This window comes from Neltuma alba, unplaced genomic scaffold, assembly GCF_004799145.2.
Source record: "Neltuma alba isolate B1F8T4 unplaced genomic scaffold, ASM479914v2 tig00013791_pilon, whole genome shotgun sequence".
Lineage (NCBI taxonomy): Eukaryota > Viridiplantae > Streptophyta > Magnoliopsida > Fabales > Fabaceae > Neltuma > Neltuma alba.
In genome coordinates, this window is record NW_021637911.1 from 1048 (window position 1) to 8235 (window position 7188).

Here is a 7188-nt window from a genome sequence, read left to right on the forward strand (position 1 = left end):
AAAGGGCGTGGGCCCGAATTCCTTCTTCTTTGCAGTTGCGACTTCATCTTCTTCTTCTGCCTCTTACGCCGCCGCTGTGCCGAGGTCGTTGGAGTTTTTCTTTCTTTCTTTTCTGCGGCTGCGTTCGTCATCTTCTTCCTTCTTCCTGGCTACCGCAAGACGTTATATGTGTGGGTAATATCGAACCGTTCTCCTGCATTGCTGTCACGTTGATTGGATTTATCTGTATATTTTAAAACCTCTAATTCTGATTGTTTGCGGCGAGTCTTACGTGGCGGGGGGCTAAGGTAATTTTCTTTCCCTTACAGCTGCGCATCTGGAATAAGATTGAAATTTGGGGTTTTATTTGGCTTTAGTATTGGGGAAGAAAGCTTGCTTGAATAGGCATTTTGCTGAAATCTTACATTGTTGCAAGAGAAGAAGACATGGGTTCTGTTTATTATAAGTTAAATATTGTTAAAAGATTTAATTAAGGAGACTTTGTGATCCATACTAGACGTTTGAAGTTGTTTGGATAGTAATATGAGATAATATATTGATTGTTTTATGACTTGATTTAGCATGCACATAAGGTGTTTGTTAAAAAGTTTGGAAGGAAATTATAAACAAATGAGTAGTTAATTGTGAGTAGAGTTATATGGGTTAATTATAGTGTGTAAATTTATTTGATTTTCATGTTATAGCAAGCGGATTCCTTTCTTCACAACTCTAGACATTTATGGATTAAGATTCGTGAGTGGAGGTTAGTTGCATATGTTAGAAGAGAGTTGGACATATAAATTGGATTGTATTGTGTCGGTAAGAAAGTATTAGTTTGAGGTAGTAAATGAAATAGCAGTAGAAGTTAGAAAGTTATGATTCTATGTTTAGATGGTTGCTTAACTCATTAATTAAAATCTTGTGATGAGATATTATGAATCTCTCATAGAAAATCTTGTGATGAGATATTATGAATCTCTCATAGAAAATTGAATGAATAATAATGACTTTGTGTTGGTCATTTAAGTTATGTACTGGGGGCTTAGTAGGCAAGTGAATAGCATCTCAATAATTTTTACAAATGATATTTTTACTACTTGCTATACTTTAATTAAACTACCGAATTTCTTAAACAATGCTTCATCAAGGCAAATTTGTTTGGAATTACATCATTTGTCATTGATATTTAAATATATAATTAATAAGAATTTTATTTAATGTTATTTGTTCTTCATTTTATTTATATTGAACACTCGTGCATGGAAATTGGAGGAAACTTCTGAGATATGATTTGTAAGCTTTCATGCCGAAGTCTTGTAAAATGTTCTTTCATGAGCTTTTATTATGTGAAGTTTTTTTATTTTTCCCCGCTGTGGTAATTTAATTCTACACATGCTTGAAAACGTTTTTTGAGAACTAAGTACAGAACACTGGTTGCTAATATTAGTACTATTAGTCATTGACGTGCCATGATTAAAACATAGCTAGCTTGATAATCGTAGGCGCATCATTGATGCTTGATATTTGTGGGCACGTCATTTGTGCTTGTTATTTGTGGGCATTGTTCTTATGCTTGTTTTCATTGCTTCAAGTCATGCTTTAATTGGTTATATACCATGCGCTTGTCCAAGCTTGTTGTTTGTTTGTTTTGTTTAAGTCCTTTTAAATAATGAGATTTTATATTATTCGTGAATTGAACTTTATAGATAAGTTGTTTTATTATATATTTAATTTTGTTCATTTAATAGTCTTATATATAATTTCATTTTTGCTTATGATTGTATACTTTAGAAGTTGAAAATAATTGTTATGTTTTTATGTTATACAGAGGCATATATGTTTAATCTATTTCTTTCAATATTTATTTAATTTCTATAATAGGGATGTTAATCATTAGAAATATTTATGGCCTTAAATAGTGTAGGTGACCTTATTGCTCCAACAGATTGGTGGGGCGATTCCTTGCTCATTTTGAACTAACATATAGTTAATGTAAGGTTAAACTTATGTACTCTTCTGGTCCTAAATATAAGACCCTTATACTAGTGTGTATAAGGGTCTTATATTTAGGATCGGAGGAGTATTTACTTTGTAATTTAGGTGCTCCATATAGGTCATAGACTGGATCATCGCCTTATTTATGTGTTGGATGGTTGTTGATCTGGGGTGGAGCTCTTTTTAACTGAATTGTACTATCAAAACCTCTGCAGGAAGTTGCTAATTTTGTTCTGCATATATAATTGAGAGATTTATATATTACAGGCTTAAGGGATATGGGCTTCTTATATTTCAGGCTAGTCACTCCTAAATTTTCAAGACGTGGCGTAGCAAGTTTCATTTACTTGTAGATTTTCCATAGAAAAAACAATTGAACTTACAAATTTAAGTGAACATGCAAAGCCTAGTGGTTAATTGGGTTTGAGAGGACTTAACTCCTCTAAAGTTCACGAAGTTTGAGCAAATATGAGCCATTGATAAAATGAAGTTACAAGATCATGCCATGTAATAAATGTGGTGATGCTTTGCTTTAATGAGTCCAACGCTGTAAATTGTGGTGCCAAAGGCTTCCAATATTCCCTCCAATTTATGTGCTGCACTATATGTTGTTCTCTAAAGTTAAGAGACTAACAGCAAACACAGCTTTAGCAAAATCTTCAACACAGAAAATGATTCAGCCTGATCAAAACCTTCTAGCTGATGTTAGGATGGTTAAGATCAATTCCATAACAAGAGAGTAGTATCACATTCACACATTAGGACTCAAATTTCCTTATCACCCATCAGCACGCAACCTACTAGTGATGCCCATTTTCTTATCACCCACTAGGACTCAAAGTTCGATTCCTTAGAATATACTCTTTTTGATACTATATGTAGGAGCTAGTTAGGATATTTACTTAAAATATACAGAACACTTCTTAGTTGCCACCATCGGCATCACTGGCAAACTCGAGAACCTATTGATTGCTGCCCATGACGGATAGTCGGAGATAAAGGAGGCGTATTGACATTCTAATATGATTTCCTTTTTTGGGAATCAGAAGTGCTGTGGCTAATATGTAAACATTTGTACACTACACATGTTGATACAAAATTAAGGATAATAAGTATAGGAAGACCTAGGATCATAAAATGCTTCCCTGTCTTATGCCACGTCATGTTTATCTAGCACTGATTGTCGTACCAGTAATTTCGTTTACAGAAGGATCTTTAGATGTTGAAGATTCTGAAAGCTCTGCATTCGAATTGAATAGGAATGCAGGTCTTCGAGGTGAGGGGAGGGACACTTCATTGCCAAGCATGTAGATTACTTCTGACATGGAAGGCCTATAGGAGGCATTTTCTTGCACACACAACAGCCCAATATGTATACATCTTCGGGCTAAGTCAATTGGATATGCTTCACCAAGTATTGGATCCACTATGTCCAAGGATTTTTCTTCTCTCCACATCTCCCACACCTACCAAAAAAAATTGCAATATCATTTCATTATTTGGGAAAAAAAATACCCATCAAAATTTTGAAGCCAATATTTCTAGGGCTTTCAAATTAAATGAGAGGAAATGAAACGGATCAATGATTATTTGAATTTCATCCTCTTGTATCTTTAGTCTTACATGTCCAATTAAATTTACAGATGATCTCTTTATCGTGATCTGTATTTCTTTTTCCACAAATAATCTCTATCAACAGAATCCCAAACTGAAAACATCAGACTTTGTTGAATATTGTCCTTCCATTGCATATTCTGGAGACATATAGCCACTGCAATAAGAAACATAGTTATGACATGAGATTGTTATTGAACTGAGTTGGTGATTTTATTTAAAAGTATGCATAAGACTTTTGTTCTTACTATGTCCCAACAATTCGTTTTGTATTTGCTTGGATTTGATCCTCTCCAAATATTCTAGCCATTCCAAAATCTGAAATTTTGGGATTCATTGCGAGGTCTAAAAGGACATTGCTAGCTTTAAGATCTCTATGGATTATTTTCAACCTTGAATCTTGATGAAGATAGAGATGCCTCGAGCAATTCCAATGATGATGTGAAAACGTGTATCCCAATCTAGTGATGATCTTCTATCCCTATCTGCAATGAACCTTAATAGCTTCTTAACATTGAAAATGTTGGAAACCTTATCTTGATATATCAAACACATACAAATTAAATAGGGAAAATTTCATTTTATAGGACCAAATGAGAGACATTTTTGTATGATGGGTCAAATGGAAAATCCTTAAAAATTGAGCAAAAATTACAAAATCAGCAAGAAGACAAGCAAAATAATCAACATTGCAGCAAATTTTTTCTCTCTAGTTCTGTTCCTTGTTTTCATCCTTGATACATGCTGAACACAAATGCTTTGAGCCGTTTCGTAGTACGACCTTAGTTTTTTTTCCCAAAAAAAAAAATTTCTTTATTGACAATGTTTATGATATGTGAAAAATCATGGACAGACACCGAATATAATGAAATGACAATCTAATGAAGTAATATGCAATTTGCCTCTTCTCTAATTTATTGAGGTATGTTAATTGAAAGTGTGATATCTGAAAGCAATATTAGTCTAGAGAAGAGAAGGAGAAGAACACGCACCAAAGAGAAAGAAGTCCAAGCTTTTGTTGGGTAGGTATTCATATATCAGCATCCTTCTTTCTTATGAATGCAATAACCAAGCAACTTTACAAGATTCCTGTGTTGCAATCTTCCAATCACCTTAATTTCATTCTTGAACTCTTGAGTTCCTTGTCTGGAACCTTGAGACAATCTTTTCACTGCTATCTCTTGTCCATTAAATAATGAGCCCTGAAAATTAAAAGGTAGTCACAATCCAGATAAGCAATTAATCATGAAAAAAATCTTACAATAAATGAGCAGCAAGGCGAATTGGAAATGACAAGATGAGATGCAAAAACTGAGAACAGGTCATGACATATTAACAACTCAATAAATTTTTTGGTGATTAGATTGTGTGTACAAGAGTGCACAGAAATATTTTCATTTTAAATATTTAACTTACCTTGTACACAGAACCAAATCCACCTTGCCCCAATCGGTTCTCATTGGAGAATTTATTTGTTGCAACCATTATGGTTTTAATGCTGAAACATGGTAAGCTTGGTTGTGCTCTATTTTCATCATGGTACTGCTCTTCTATTGGAGAATCTATTTTCATTTGTTCTTCAGTTATTTCACCACCTAAACATGGCGAAAATGAGAGGTTGGAATAACGCTAAGAAAATTTGAATAATATTAACAGTAGAACAAAAAGATACCCAAAAACCAATGCCTTCAATATCAGATAAAAAAAATTTAGCCACGGGAAAAAAAACCCATTTAATTATCCGACGGCAACATACATACATACATCCATGTATTTTAATTAGTTTCGTGGGGTCAAAAAGAAAAAGGGGATGAGTTGCAAAAGATTAACAAATCAATGATAGGTAGATCCAAAAAAAAAAAGGAAAAAGAAATCTAAAAAAGAGCTACAAGTATCGGTTCAAACCATTGCAAAAAAAAAAAAAAAAATCGCAAAAAGGAATCTCAGTTGCGTATATATATATAGAGAGAGAGAGAGTTATATTTGAAAATTAAACGCTTTATTTACAATTTAAACTCATGAATCTACAGTTGTTTGAATCAATATTTACAAAAGAAAAAAAATTATCAGAAGTAATTGTCAATAATTCGCTCTTTTTTGGGTCCATCAGGCCAATATAGCTACCATTTGTAGCAACGACAAATTTTATAGGAGAATTAACAGAATAGTTATGGTACAAAATAATAACGATTCATTTGTTATTAAGATTTATTAGTATTTTTTTTCCTTGAGCCTTGATTATAATTCTCCTATATGTTATTTTTCTCTTCATCTCCTTTATTCTTTCTACTTTTCCTTAAATTCACTTTAAGATGATTATTTTTATTGAAACATAACTTGTTTCTGAGAAAATAAATAAATAAAGGGCGAATTACAATCAAATTCTAAAGAAGAAAAATAATTATTAAAAAGTTCCAATAACAATCCAAGTAATCTGTAACGACAAATTTGAAAATAAAATATAATATTTGAGACTTATTTTGTAATTATTTCTTTCTTGAGTCCTCGTTATAATTCTCAATAAATGAAAGAAAGTAGTCACCTGTTATTTTCCTTGTCCGAAAGCAATAAGCACACAAGGCAATTAGAAGAACAATCACAGCGAAAGTAGTTACTGGAATTCCCACCATCCCAGACTTTGGCAGCGTTCCTTTTGATTTCTTGGCATAATTTGCTGAGAAAATTAAATGGAAACAAAGTGATCTTTAAGACAAAGGAAAAAGAAATTAAAACCAGTAAAAGAAATGAAGAAGGAAAAGTCACACACACACTATATATATAAACACAAACACATACATACCAAGTTCAACAGCATCAACACGAACATATAAATCATGGCCTTCTTCACTTAATACCGTTGTGTCCAGCAAATCTCCATGCCAAGTCAAGCACCCACTTCCGCCATTTCTCACATCTGAAGCTGCATAGCCATTACAAGTACAATTTCTCAAGCACTCTTGCTCACAATCCTCCATTCTCAAACCCTGCTGAAAATTGGCTATCGAAGTATCTGGAATCTTCACACCGTCTACTTTAATGAAGCCTTCTCCATTATTCCCACACAAAGATGGTCCTTTCTTCCTCACACAACCAGCTGATTCATCGTTCGTGTACCACTCATTAGGGTTACTAGGTTCAAACCCAGGTAGGCAAAAACACTTGTTGTAAGCATAGTTGAAAGAATCACACTTGCTGTTGGCTCCACAAGTTCCGTAGGTTTCACAATTGCTTGCTGGGTGTGTCCCATATAGCTTCCAATCATTTGTGTCATGATCCCATTTATGTGTTTGCATGTAGCCCGTTGAAACAACTCCGACCCGAAAGATGGCGGTAGGATCAACGGCGTGATATGTGAGTCCGGCAGAATTATCATCGTCTGTGATAGTAAGGTTTAAAGCATATGACAGTTCTCTTTTCATAGATGGCAAACCCACAAATATTTCGCCATTGAAGAACCCACCTCGCCACAATGGAACTTTTTTATTGTACAGAAAAACTTGATCTTTCCCAGATGTGTTGGACCTGAATGAGATATTTCCTGTTCCTGGATCATCTTCTGTCTTCCATGACTGCAACAACCAGTTCTGACCAGTTCTTTTG

The 7188-nt window shown here is 33.9% G+C and overlaps 1 pseudogene; it reads right to left on the bottom strand.

The window, feature by feature from the left end:
- Positions 1 to 3134: 3134 nt before the first annotated feature.
- LOC114739167 (G-type lectin S-receptor-like serine/threonine-protein kinase At1g11410) lies at positions 3135 to 6881 on the bottom strand (annotated as a pseudogene).
- Positions 6882 to 7188: the final 307 nt, after the last annotated feature.